Here is a 14409-nt window from a genome sequence, read left to right as displayed (position 1 = left end):
ATTTTCACTCCGTGTATACTTTGTCAACTGGTAGAGTGTAAGAGAAGGCCCTATGGCCTTAACTCTGCCAGTAAAAATGTATTATTATTATTATTATTATTATTATTATTATTATTATTATTATTATTATTATTATTATTATTCAACACAGAACTGCACGCATTGTATTCTTCACCTACATAATTAGGAATATTAAATCCAGACGTTTGAGATGGGCAGGGCATGTAGCACGTATGGGCGAATCAAGAAATGCATATAGAGTATTGGTTGGGAGGCCGGAGGGAAAGAGACCTTTGAGACGTAGATGGGAGGATAATATTAAAATAGATTTGAGGGAGGTGGGATATGATGATAGAGAATGGATTAATGTTGCTCAGGATAGGGACCAATTGCGGGCTTATGTGAGGCCGGCAATGATCCTCCGGGCTCCTTAAAAGCCAGTAAGTAAGTATTATTATTATTATTATTATTATTATTATTATTATTATTATTATTATTATTATTATTATTATTATTATTATTATTAAAATTCAAATACCTGGGAGCAACAGTAACAAATATAAATGATACTCGGGAGGAAATTAAACACAGAATAAATATGGGAAATGCCTGTTATTATTCGGTTGAGAAGCTTTCATCATCCAGTCTGCTGTCAAAAAATCTGAAAGTTAGAATTTATAAGACTGTTATATTACCGGTAGTTCTTTATGGTTGTGAAGCTTGGACTCTCACTTTGAGAGAGGAACATAGGTTAAGGGTGTTTGAGAATAAGGTTCTTAGGAAAATATTTGGAGCTGAGAGGGATGAAGTTACAGGAGAATGGAGAAAGTTACACAACACAGAACTGCACGCATTGTAATAATAATAATAATAATAATAATAATAATAATAATAATAATAATAATGATTTATTTTTCTTCACCTAACATAATTAGGAACATTAAATCTAGACGTTTGAGATGGGCAGGGCATGTGGCACGTATGGGCGAATCCAGAAATGCATATAGAGTGTTGGTTGGGAGGCCGGAGGGAAAAAGACCTTTGGGGAGTCCGAGACGTAGATGGGAGTATGATATTAAAATGTATTTGAGGGAGGTGGGATATAATGATGGAGACTGGATTAATCTTGCTCAGGATAGGGACCAGTGGCGGGCTTATGTGAGGGCGGGAATGAACCTCCGGGTTCCTTAAAAGCCAGTAAGTAAGTTAGTATTATTATTATTATTATTATTATTATTATTATTATTATTATTATTATTATTATTAAACTATTTTTTTTTGCATAGGATGAGACATGGAACTCTCAAACCGCCAAAAGTGGAGCTACCTCCTTTTTGCAGCAAACCCTTCAATTCCATTCTTTACTTGAGCAGTTTTTAAGGAATCCTGCTGATGGGACGAAATTCTTATCCGCGCTGGAGGCGTGATCTCCTCACTGACGTCACATTCTAGGCGATTCAGTGTCGCATTACAGAGGTTCCTTCCTCTGACATGGTTCACACTTATTTTCCGTTATGACTGCCGCCATTTTGAACCCGACGACTCTCGTCTTCGCCGTGGAGTCCAGACGCCAAGGAGTAAAGCTCTCCCCGGATCTTTTGTAGATTGTAACTAACGAGTAGCCGCCGGCGTGGTGGAAAGTTATAGCTGGGCTTTTAATAAAACACAAGAAAATGCCAAGGTGAATTTATCGCCTGCTTAGCTGCAACATTAGGACGGGGATATACATCGCGAAGACGCCCTCAAACAGGAATTATCATCTGAGAGACACCGCCAGCAGTAGCTCCACTCAATCGATGGGGTCCGCCCCCGCCCCGCCTCTTACTGCAGAAGAGCATCACGCAGAAATAGTCCCCCTGTACTGTAAGTTACACTTCTTCTTCTCTTCCTCATCTTTCAGCTGATCAACCGATCAGGCACTTTCACTCCGTCGATATAGGACAAAGTGAATGTCTAACTAGTTAGATATAACACGCGAAACAAGTTCCCTGCAATCGGCAAGCATCATGTTTAGGTAGAGCATGAAAGTCAAGGAATATTATGGATAGTAAAAAACCGGTAATTCTGGAATGGGTACTTCAGAGTTGTTAATTCATTAAAGAAAGTGGATTTGATACAGCGTTAATACAAATTAATTGCATTTCTTAGAATATATCCATCTATAAGATACAATAATAAGTAAATAAATTAAATGAATAAATAGATAAATAAATAAATAAAGAAATACGTTGATTAATTAATTAAATGAATATGTAAGTTAATAAATAAATGAATGAATAAATAAGCAAGTAAGTAATTAAATGCGTTGATTAATTGATTAAATGAATATGTGAGTTGATAAATAAATGAATGAATAAGTAAATAAATAAATAAGCACGTAAGTAATTAAATACGTTGATTAATTAATTAAATAAATATGCGAGTTAAATAAATGACTGAATAAGTAAATAAATAAATAAGTAATTAAATACGTTGATTAATTGATTAAATAAATATGTGAGTTAATAAATAAATGACTGAATAAGCAAATAAGTAAATAAATAAACAAATAAATAAGCAAGTAAGTAATTAAATGCGTTGATTAATTGATTAAATGAATATGTGAGTTAATAAATAAATGAATGAATAAGTAAATAAATAAATAAGCACGTAAGTAATTAAATACGTTGATTAATTAATTAAATAAATATGCGAGTTAAATAAATGACTGAATAAGTAAATAAATAAATAAGTAATTAAATACGTTGATTAATTGATTAAATAAATATGTGAGTTAATAAATAAATGAATTAATAACTAAATAAGTAAATAATAAATAAATAAGCACGTAAGTAATTAAATACATTGATTAATTAATTAAATAAATATGTGAGTTAATAAATAAATGACTGAATAAGCAAATAAGTAAATAAATAAACAAATAAATAAGCAAATAAGTAATTAAATACATTGATTAATTGATTAAATGAATATGTGAGTTAATAAATAAATGAATGAATAACTAAATAAATAAATAAGCACGTAATTAAGTACATTGATTAATTAATTAAATAAATGTGTGAGTTAATAAATAAATGACTGAATAAGTAAATAAGTAAATAAATAAGTAAATAAATAAGCAAGTAAGTAATTACATACGTCGATTAATTAAATGAATATGTGAGTTAATAAATAAATGAATGAATAACTAAATAAATAAATAAGCACGTAATTAAATACGTTGATTAATTAATTAAATAAACATGTGAGTTAATAAATGAATGCCTGAATAAGTAAATAAATAAATAAATAGATAAGTAAACAAATAATAAATTCGTTGATTAATTAATTAAATGAATATGTGAGTTAATAAATAAACGAATGAATAAGTAAATAAGTAAATAAATTATTTAATAGATGAATAAGTTAATAATTAAATAAATACATAAAGAGATATAACGTAAGTAAATAAGCAAGTAAGTAATTAATTAAATACTTTGATTAATTAATTAATTAAACGAATATCTAAATTAATAAATAAAATATATGTAAGTAAATAAATAAACTAATTAAATGAAAGAAGTTAATAAACAAGTGAATGAATAAGCAAGTTACTAAATAAATGATTGAATATGTAAGTTAATAAATAAATAAGCAAGTAAGTAAAGAAGTAAATAAATTAATTAATTAAATGACCGAATGAATAAGTAAGAATAAGATTAATCCAGTCTCTACCATCATATCCCACTTCCCTCAAATCCATTTTAATATTATCCTTTCGACCTTCAAAAAGGTATTTTTCCCTCCGGCCTCCCAACTAACACTCTATATGCATTTCTAGATTCGCCCATAGGTGCTACATGCCCTGCCCATCTCAAACGTCTGGATTTAATGTTCCTAATTATGTCAGGTGAAGAATACAATGCGTGCAGTTCTGCGTTGTGTAACTTTCCCCATTCTCCTGTAACTTCATCCCTCTTAGCCCCAAATATTTTTCTAAGCACCTTATTCTCAAACACTCTTTATCTCTGTTCCTCTCTCAAAGTGGGAGTACAAGTTTCACAACCATACAGAACAACCGGTAATATAAAAAATAATAATCGTAATAAGAATAAGGTCAGTTTCTATCTGATGCTTTTCCAATTCACTGCGGGCTAAAGCAAGGAGATGCACTATCACCTTTACTTTTTAACTTTGCTCTAGAATATGCCATTAGGAAAGTTCAGGATAACAGGCAGGGTTTGGAATTGAACGGGTTACATCAGCTTCTTGTCTATGCGGATGACGTGAATATGTTAGGAGAAAATACACAAACGATTAGGGAAAACACGGAAATTTTACTTGAAGCAAGTAGAGCGATCGGTTTGGAAGTAAATCCCGAAGAGACAAAGTATATGATTATGTCTCGTGACCAGAATATTGTACGAAATGGAAATATAAAAATTGGAGATTTATCCTTTGAAGAGGTGGAAAAATTCAAAGCAACAGTAACAAATATAAATGACACTCGGGAGGAAATTAAACGCAGAATAAATATGGGAAATGCGTGTTATTATTCGGTTGAGAAGCTCTTATCATCCAGTCTGCTGTCGAAAAATCTGAAAGTTAGAATTTATAAAACAGTTATATTACCGGTTCTTCTGTATGGTTGTGAAACTTGGACTCTCACTCTGAGAGAGGAACATAGGTTCAGGGTGTTTGAGAATAAGGTGCTAAGGAAAATATTTGGGGCTAAGCGGGATGAAGTTACAGGAGAATGGAGAAAGTTACACAACACAGAACTGCACGCATTGTATTCTTCACCTGACATAATTAGGAACATTAAATCCAGACGTTTGAGATGGGCAGGGCATGTAGCACATATGGGCGAATCCAGAAATGCATATAGAGTGTTAGTTGGGAGGCCGGAGGGAAAAAGACCTTTTTGAAGGTCGAAAGGATAATATTAAAATGGATTTGAGGGAAGTGGGATATGATGGTAGAGACTGGATTAATCTTGCTCAGGATAGGGACCGCTGGCGGGCTTATGTGAGGGCGGCAATGAACCTTCGGGTTCCTTAAAAGCCATTTGTAAGTAAGTAAGTAATGAGAATAATGATATAAATTTATTGATTACTTTTACAGGCATTTAAAATTATACAATTTATGAATAGTTTACTGCAGAACAAGCCGAAGCTTGTGTTTTTAGAAAGGCAAAAGTTTTGTAAACATTAAAATACTTCTGATTACTAATTGTCAATGGTCTTTGTAGTCTGATCTTTTATGAACGATTTGAAACCAAAACCGTCTTCCTAGCCCAACGCTGTAAGGAGTGATACTGATTTGAATGCCGCGGGATCCCTCAATTCGTGCTATCCTTTTTCTTTCACCACCGCGACGCAACCCGTCACGCTCACGGCCCGCTCAAGGTCAACTTAGGAATCTTTGTTCTTTGTTGATTGCTACTAGTAGTTACGCTTTGCTAGGTGCTGTAATCTGTGAATTATAGCTGCGACAAATCTTAACACGATCCAGTCGTTTTCCACGGAGGTACAGAATTGATTCAAAACATTTGTTTCAAATGTAGGACATTCAAATTACAAATGTGGAGCTTGTTTCCCAAAGGTACCAAATCCAAGTGGACAAATTTGACAGGAGAGCAAAAAAAAAAAAAAAAGTACTGAAGCTATAATAATTATTGTAATATACCAAAGAAACAAAGAAACTCCGTCTTAAAATCAATCCTGGAAAGACACAAGCAATTATATTAGGACACAAACGGCAAACCGACGCTGTAAAACGCCTCGACATTTCCCCTGTTAAAGTAAGTACTGTACAGTGCATATCCCTTTCAGTTCTTCAGTAAAAAATCTTGGCATTCACATGGATAATAATCTCAACTGGGACATGCAAATCACAGAAACCTGCAGAAAAGTATATTCTATTATCCATGTGCTAAAAAGGATAAATGTTCATCTCCCCTCTTGCTTAAAAAAGTCCCTTGTGCAGACACTTGCATTTCCCTATTTCGACTATGCGGACATTTTACTGACTGACCTCTCCAGCGACAACAAAATGAAACTTCAACGTGCTCATAATTTGTGTGTACGTTTTGTAAGCAATGTTCGTAAATATGATCATATTACCCCATCCCTGGAAGTAATAGGTTGGCTTAAACTAGATAAGAAAAGAAATTTACATTCACTTCTCTTTCTCTTCGAAATCTTGAACTCTTCTATTCCTTCGTACCTGTCGTCTCGCTTCACTTACCTTTCTTCCCACCATAATCTGAACACACGCTCTCGTCATGAAACAATACTAACAATACCATCCCATCCCACCTCCTCATACTCATCTTCTTTCACAATAGCCCTGCCAAGACTCTGGAATTCGCTACCTGCTAGCATCAGGGACTGTCGAAATAAAATTGAATTCAAACGAAAACTTACTAGGCACTTGGTCAGTAATTGATTACTTGTAAATAGTTTCTTTAATCTATGACAAAATATTTTAATATTCAGTAATTTCATCACTATAAAATTTTGTTATTCTAGATTTAATTTGTAATTCAGTAAATATAAAATATTCGTTGTTTCTCTATGATAAATTATCTAGCTTTAATTATTCAGGTAATCTTTTCGTACTTTAATTTTATTCTAATTGTAAATTTAATACTAATTGTAATGTTATTTGTAATTGTAATTGTAATACTAATTGTAATTTTATTGTTGATATTGTAGTTGGAATCTCCTGGTAGAGGGGCAGAGAAGGCCTGACGGCCTTATCTCTACCAGGTTAAATAAATAAATACTAATACTAATACTACTAATACTAATATTTGATTTAGGGTTATAGAAAATTTTACTTTTCCACATTTTATTCCAAAGTTATTGGGAATTTAATTTTGAGTTTGGTACGTTTTGGCATAAAATTTCGAAAAGGTTTCTATATAGTGCACTTAATAACTTTGTAACTTACAATAATAATATATTTGTGACATTTAGTATTACTGTAATTACAATATTGTTTCAATATAAGATAACATTTAGAAATAACATTTTGTCTCAGCAGCAACAAAAGCAAAACTTATCAAACATCATAGTGAACGTCAATAGCATAAATGAAGGTGCATCTGATGCCATGATATTTATTTTCACGACTCTCTTGTAAAGTGAAATTTTCTGTAATTCATACCCCCTAACAGAAAGCAGAGATATCAAGTCATTTTTTGTTTAGTTTGTTTATCATAGCTACAATTTGGAATTTCTTTCAGTTGAATCAAAATACAATCATGTCTTATCCCATTTCTGAGCACTTTGTGCGTACATATTTGTGTCACTGCATATGCAGAATGTACACCTACATTCTTGCACATTGAAATATTCATCTCAAATATCAGAACCCATTTTTAAGAGTTCACCACAAAGCGATATAACAAGAAGCCAAAAAAAAAAAAAAGTTATACAAAAAACACAAAACGCACACGGCAGTCATTACTGAAATTTTAAGAAAATTGGTGTAATAGCACACAGCCACATCGTTGAAAGAGGAGTAGGTACTTTATGCTGTGAAAACTGAAGCGGATCTGGTATATTCTGCTGTAAAATGTAAACTTAGACACCCTTTATACATGCCGACCCGGGTGGCGCAAGCCGTAGAGGCACGCAATGACTCTACGGCTTGGTCCGAAGGGTTGTGGGTTCGAGTCCCGCCTCGGGCATGGGTGTTGTGTTAGTGTTAGTTAGTAAACAGAAACAGAAAACAGAAAACTGAAAACCTGAAAAACAGAAATATTTCGGAAAATGGCCTCTGGCCGGATGTAGAAAAAAAAAGAAAAAAAAAAATACACATGATTAGATACTTTTTGACAAAAATTATTTCGTGTACAGATGTCGAAACCTAATAGATATGCACTGCCACTTGTAACTCATTTTTCGAAAATTATGGATTTGGTACCTTTTGAAAACAAGCTCCACAAATGCTTTAATGGTTTGTAATTACACCCCTTATAGGCCTACAGATAGAACTACCTTTGTTGCAATTTTGTAAATCTCAAAATAGCAGCCAAATTTGCCATTTCCCAATGAAAACTGTGTTAACGCAACGCTTATCATTTAATTATTTTGTCTTGTGAAAGATAGTTTCTTTCTAAGGTTACGCATTTGAATAGCCTACACATTCTCAACTAATGAAATTTGCGAGAAATAGTTCTGGGCAATACGTTCTCTACTCCTTTCTTACGTTTTCTGTAAAAAAAAAGCAATATTTTTCCTCAAAGGAACGGAAATTAACCTCGTTTTACGAACTTCGTCACTTACCCACTTTGTCTGCCACAAGTATGGCCTGCAATCGAAGTATCGTCCACTTTTGTGGGAAACGAACAGCTGTTTCATACGACTGAGTTTCTAGTGCGGTAAAATAACAAATACGTCTGGAAATAGTATTCTGAGCAAAGAATATTGGAACAGTAATATAAGTAAGGTATTTCTTCTTCGGAGTTTCTTATTATTTCTGTTCCAGAAGATAGACGATAGCACTCAAAAAGTTCTTTTGTTTCCTCCACTGAAAAATATGATTTCCAAGCTGCATGGATATAGAAATGTTTGTGTGTGTTTTTATATTTGGAATCAAGAAGAGAGACGTCATTCAATAGACTACGTTTCGTTTCTTTATTCCACTTCTGAATCTATTTTGGTTGTTCCCCGCTTACATACTGCAGAATCAAATTCCGCAGGAAATATCTCCTATCTCATTTAGCGATGAAATTCTAAATTTATTTCCAACTAGTTTTGATTAGGATACAATGAGAAATACTGGGTGTTCATTTCAAAGTGTGTCATGACGTCACTGTTGTTGGGTCACCGATTTGAAGCGAGTTTCAGCTTATATGTTAGAGAAGTTGCCTATTATTTAAGGCGTTCTTCAATCTGAACTTGAGAACGTGTACGGTATAACTTGAACGTCGTAGCAACAGATGGCGGTCTGTACGGTCTGTGTGCTACCATAACCTCTTTCGAAAAGTGTTTTGCGCCGGCAAGTCGTACGCAGGGTATTTGTTATCATCGGTTGCGTACGGTAACATTCCACAACACAAATCAAATGCTCCGTGTCCATGTTGACCGTCGAAGTTAATGTCAACAAATACGTAAGTAATCGTCTTAATCCTCTCCCCATATCCCGACAGTACGTATTTCCAAACAGTTCACATTCCTGCCACTACCGGCTTTACCGTACGTATCGGCACGTACTCTTCAGAATGAACGCCGTACTTGCTAGCCAACTTCTCTGCCTCTTAGATTATACACCTGAGCTGCGGAAGTGTAGGAAGATTGAATTCTCTAGGCTCATCAGCTAGCCACATGACGGCATACAGTGAGCCAAGACACATTTTGAACTGAACACCCAGTAGTTATGTTTTGTAAATGTGCATACTATTTCATTTATTGTATGTATTCCATAGATTTTACATCATAAGAGTATATAATATACAAGGTGGGTCAAAAGTCGCTTTCCCCAAACACTTCCTTACGTTTAATTATATTCAGTTTACATTTGACTACTCCAGGAGACGTCATCTCAATGGTGCAGGCACAGTTTGCTCGCTGCTCAGTTCTATCCCTTAGACATCAACTGTGCAGGAGGAGGTGGGGGGGAGGAATCAGGTGATGGCAGTGGCGTCCGTTCACTTGTTCAACTCCTTTACTCAGTCTTTAATAATTATAATAAACACGGAAGAAGCATGTACTTAATTTATTTTAAGAGGAACTGTGTAATAAGTAAACCACTTTTCAGTTTAAGACAAGAAACAATATGTATTTTGCCGTTATGTATTGTACCGGCTTTTAAAGTAAATAGTTTTTTTTTATATTAAAGTAATTGAGAACTTACAGACCTATAGGCCTAATGCATTTTCACTATTACGAAATATTAAACAAATCGAATCAATTAGTAATATTTAAATCATGTCATCCTATTCCTTTGTTCAAGTGTCGTCAATAAGATAAAATTAATTATCCATTTTTTATCTGACACTATAAATCACAAAACCAATTATTTGTTATTATGTATAACATATGAAACATATTATCGTTTCTCTTACAAGGCTAAAGTAGGCTTAAGTTATTTTATTACACTGTAAATAACAAATTATAAAATTTATTTTCGCTGTTCCTTAGCATTGTTTTTCCTGGATTTTTTAATCACTTTTTAATTTAAGACAACAAGCAAGTTGTACTTTTTCGTTATGTATTGCAGCGGTCTTGAAAACAAATAGTTTTTTTTTTTTCATATTAAAGTAATTGAGAACTTACAGACCTATAATGCATTTTCACTGTTACAAAATATTAAACAAATCGAATCCATTACTAATATTTAAATCCTGTAATCCTATTGCATTGTTTAAGTGTCATCAATAAAATAAAATAAATTATACATTTTTTATCTGACACTACATATCACAAAACCAATTATTTGTTATTTTGTATAACATATGAAACATATTGTCGTTTCTGTTACAAGACTGAGGTAGTCCTAAATTATTTTATTACAATGTAAATAACAAATGATAAAAATTATTTTCGCCGATCATTAGCATTGGTTTTCCTGGATTTTTAATTCGTTTTTTCTCACTAACTGGTTTATGTTAGGTGTCAGTGCTCGTGTAGAACACAATCGAAGAAGACATTGTAAATTATGGTCAGAAAGTTGGCTTCTGTGATGGGATGCGTTGGCTTGGCTCGACACACTGCACACTACTACCTCCTCAGCCAGCGTCTCGGCGCTCCGAACTAGTATGCAGGCCAGTTGACGATGGCTGGACTACACATTCCTTTACAGATTTTGTTCAAAATTGAGACCCTGTTTCTCGATACACAATTCACAACGTTTAGAACTTAACTAACGACTTTCATAGATTTTCACGAATGACTGTTCGATTACGTGTCACAACTGATGCAGATCCTACGATTTCTGAGCAAAAACATCATTTTTGGGGATACCCAACAGCGAAGAATCACATGGCGTCAGATCGCATGATCTAGGTGGCCATTTTGTTGTGCCACGACAGCCAATCCTTCACGGAATTGCTGGTTCAAGAAGTCTCTCATTCCTACATCAAAATTAGGTGGTGCTCCATCCTGTTGCCATATCAACTGTATATCAGCAAAACGAGTGCTGTTTTCAAGACATGGCATCGGAAAAACAGTTGACGCACGAATATGGTTGTCAACCCCCACTTATTAAATCAGCTATTCTTTTATTCAAGTTACTAGCCGTACCCGTGCGCTCCGCTGCACCTGTTAGAAATAAATATAAAGTAATTACGTAATTAAAATAGGACGTTTGATCCAGGGAACAACTTTTACAACAGCGCAAGATAATCTGCTTCGCTCATTACCCAATTTTTTTTTGCATTGCATTTATTGCTTATATATTTTATGTATTTTAACAAGATTCAATTGAGCATAGTTAAAATATGAATTATAAAATAATGGATTGCTAAGCTAACGTACTATTACTGCATACTAAATCAATACACTCTCGTTATTCGTTAATTCTCTGAGATTAAAATGAGTGTACATAAATATTATTTTAAGAAATACAGAAAACGAATTTACAAAATAGCCTATCAAATTTTCTGTGCATAAGAAGCTATTTTAATATTACCTGTCCTCGATTTACTCAGACGTTACTGTAATAACATTATAGCATTATGTCCATCTAGAGAAACTACACTTTCCAATGGTGAAATTATAATTAATTATACAAATCGATTAATTTAGCTTCTGATATTACTTCATAAAAACACAGAAACATTCTCTGTAGGCTGTGTTTAATAGCTTTCGATTGTCGATGTCTAAGGCCCCTGTTTCGATTGTTGTTGTCCAAGGCCCCTTATAGACGAAGTCATTTGTTCTTAATTCATTGCACCGTCTTAGATGGCGTTATTTTAATTTAAAAAAACTCATTTATCTCATTAAATATCAGTGCTATCAAAATTTTGTAAAGACTAAAACTTATCGGAAATCATTTTTAAAGAAACTTTTGTTATGTAACATTTTTCATAAAAATCAATAATAAGCGAGATATTTCGATTAATTTAATTCAGTCCCCCTTATAACCCTCCTTTTAAATAAAGTATTTTGAATGCCCTATAGCCTAAAATCTAAGTTACAACGAACTTAATTTATATTCTAATTTTCATATAAATCGGTTCAGCCATTATCGCGTGAAAAGTTAACAAACATACAGACAGACATACAAACAAAAATTTCAAAAATGCGATTTTCGGTTTCAGGGTGGTTAATTATATATGTTAGGACCAATTATTTTTGGAAAATCAAAAATTACCAGAAAAATTTCGGCTACAGATTTATTATTAGTATAAATGATATCTGTATATGTGTACAAATATGAAACATAAGAACGAATATTGCGGAAAGCGACTTTTGACCCACCTTGTGTATTAAGCAGTTTAACTCATTTCGTACTATAACTGAAGTCTCTTGAAATTATGGACAGGAGGTAATAGGCTACATTTTATATTGTTGAAATGTTCACCACACTTTTAAGTGATTTTTAAGGCAGTAGTACTGCGAAATTATAAGCACGGTTATATTGTTATTGAAATCTGAAATTTCCCATCTGTGATATCATGATTAGTCGACTAAAACTTGTGCAAACATTTAACAAGTTGTCGGCCTCGGTAGCGCAGTTGGTATGGTGCTGGCCTTCTGTGCTCGAGGTTGCGGGTTCGATCCCGGCCCAGGTCGATGGCATTAACAGCGGGACACCGGCGATGCTGATATAACCTCGGCAGTTGCGAGCGTCGTTAAATAAACCATAATTCTTTTTAGCTAGGTAAAATAAATTTTATATTCCTGAAATCTATGCCAAGATTTTAAGTGATCTTTGTCACTTATTATATTGTGAAATTATAAATAGCACGATGATCTTTTTATTTAAATCTATAATTTCTCATTTCTGGTATCATGATGGTCAACTCAAGCTTGTGAAAACCTTTAACAAGATTAAATACATTTATATTCTTGAAATATTTGTTTTGACGTAGTTACATAGCAAAGTTATAGATAGCAGGATGAACTTGTTCTTGAAACTTATAATTTCTGATCTCTGGTGTCATGATTAGTCTATTTAAACTTTTACACAAATGGCCATAATAGTACATTATGCAACGAGCCTATAATGAAGGTAATTAAGAAGCGAGTATGGACATTTATGAAACGAGCGCAAGCTCGTTTCATAATTTTCATACGAGCTTCTTAATTACCATTATAGGCGAGTTTCATACGACTTTTGGTGCTCGACCATATTTCTAACTTGATATTATTAATTTTCTTTGTATCTGACCTTGACGAATGTCCCGTATGTTGTGAGATGTGCGCAGACGCGAAAGTATTGATTTTTTCCGAGGAACAGATGTTCACATTGACCTTGCTAGGCCATAAGAACCTACAGAGATAACATTGAAATAAAATTAGACATTGAAAAACTAGATGACAAATTGAATTTATTTGAATATTATTTACAATTAACGCTAATTATTATAGTAACAGAACGTAACCTTCTGCGACAGTATTGGATTTCCAGCCTCCGTGACTTTTCGCTAATTCTCTTTCGATTGCATATCCGAGAATAATCGATACTTGCGGTTTTATAACGGTAGAAAACGGACCTGTCATTGGTTGAACAGTTGTAACCTGAGTCGTCATTGGCTGAAAGACCTGACCTTTAATGAGTAGGTGTACTTTAATGACATGCATTAAAGGTCTGCTACCAGGTATATAATTACTACATTTCGGCATGGTCGAGCATAAAGTCATTTAAATATGCGCTCCTTCATGTATGACTTGCATTGTCTAAAGTGCAGGCAGTAAGGCCGTAAAACAATACGAGAGGATTTCGGCCGGCACCGTGGATCGTGTCCCGGCATAGCTCAGTTGGAAAGAGCACTCAGAGCGCAGAGCTGAGAGGTCCCGGGTTCGATTCCCGGTGCCGGAACGAATTTTTCTCGAATTAAATGATGATTTTACACACCTTTAACAAGGTAACAGCATACATTCTATATTCTTGAAAACTTTACCGCGATTTTAAGTGACTTTTGACACAGTTATATAGCAAAATTATAAACAGCACGTTGATTTTCTTCCTGTACGAGCTGTTTCCCGGCTATAGTTGATTATTCAAATCTCTAAATATCGTTGATAGGAGGAAATGCATTTTACACTGCTCTGTCGAGATAGAAGAAAGCCAATGCTTATCTACAATACTTACATATAACACGCAGAGCAAGTCCCCTGCAATCGACTAGCATCATGTTTAGGTAGAGCATGAAAGTCGAGTAATATTATGAATAGTAAGAACTCGATCATATGGGAATGGGTATTTAAGATTTGTTAATCTTAATATATAAAATTGAATGTGGGTATGTAT

The sequence above is a fragment of the Periplaneta americana genome, chromosome 4 (assembly GCF_040183065.1).
Source record: "Periplaneta americana isolate PAMFEO1 chromosome 4, P.americana_PAMFEO1_priV1, whole genome shotgun sequence".
NCBI classification, from domain to species: Eukaryota; Metazoa; Arthropoda; class Insecta; order Blattodea; family Blattidae; genus Periplaneta; species Periplaneta americana.
The sequence above is the reverse complement of the archived record's forward strand: the minus strand, read 5'-3'. Positions refer to the sequence as shown.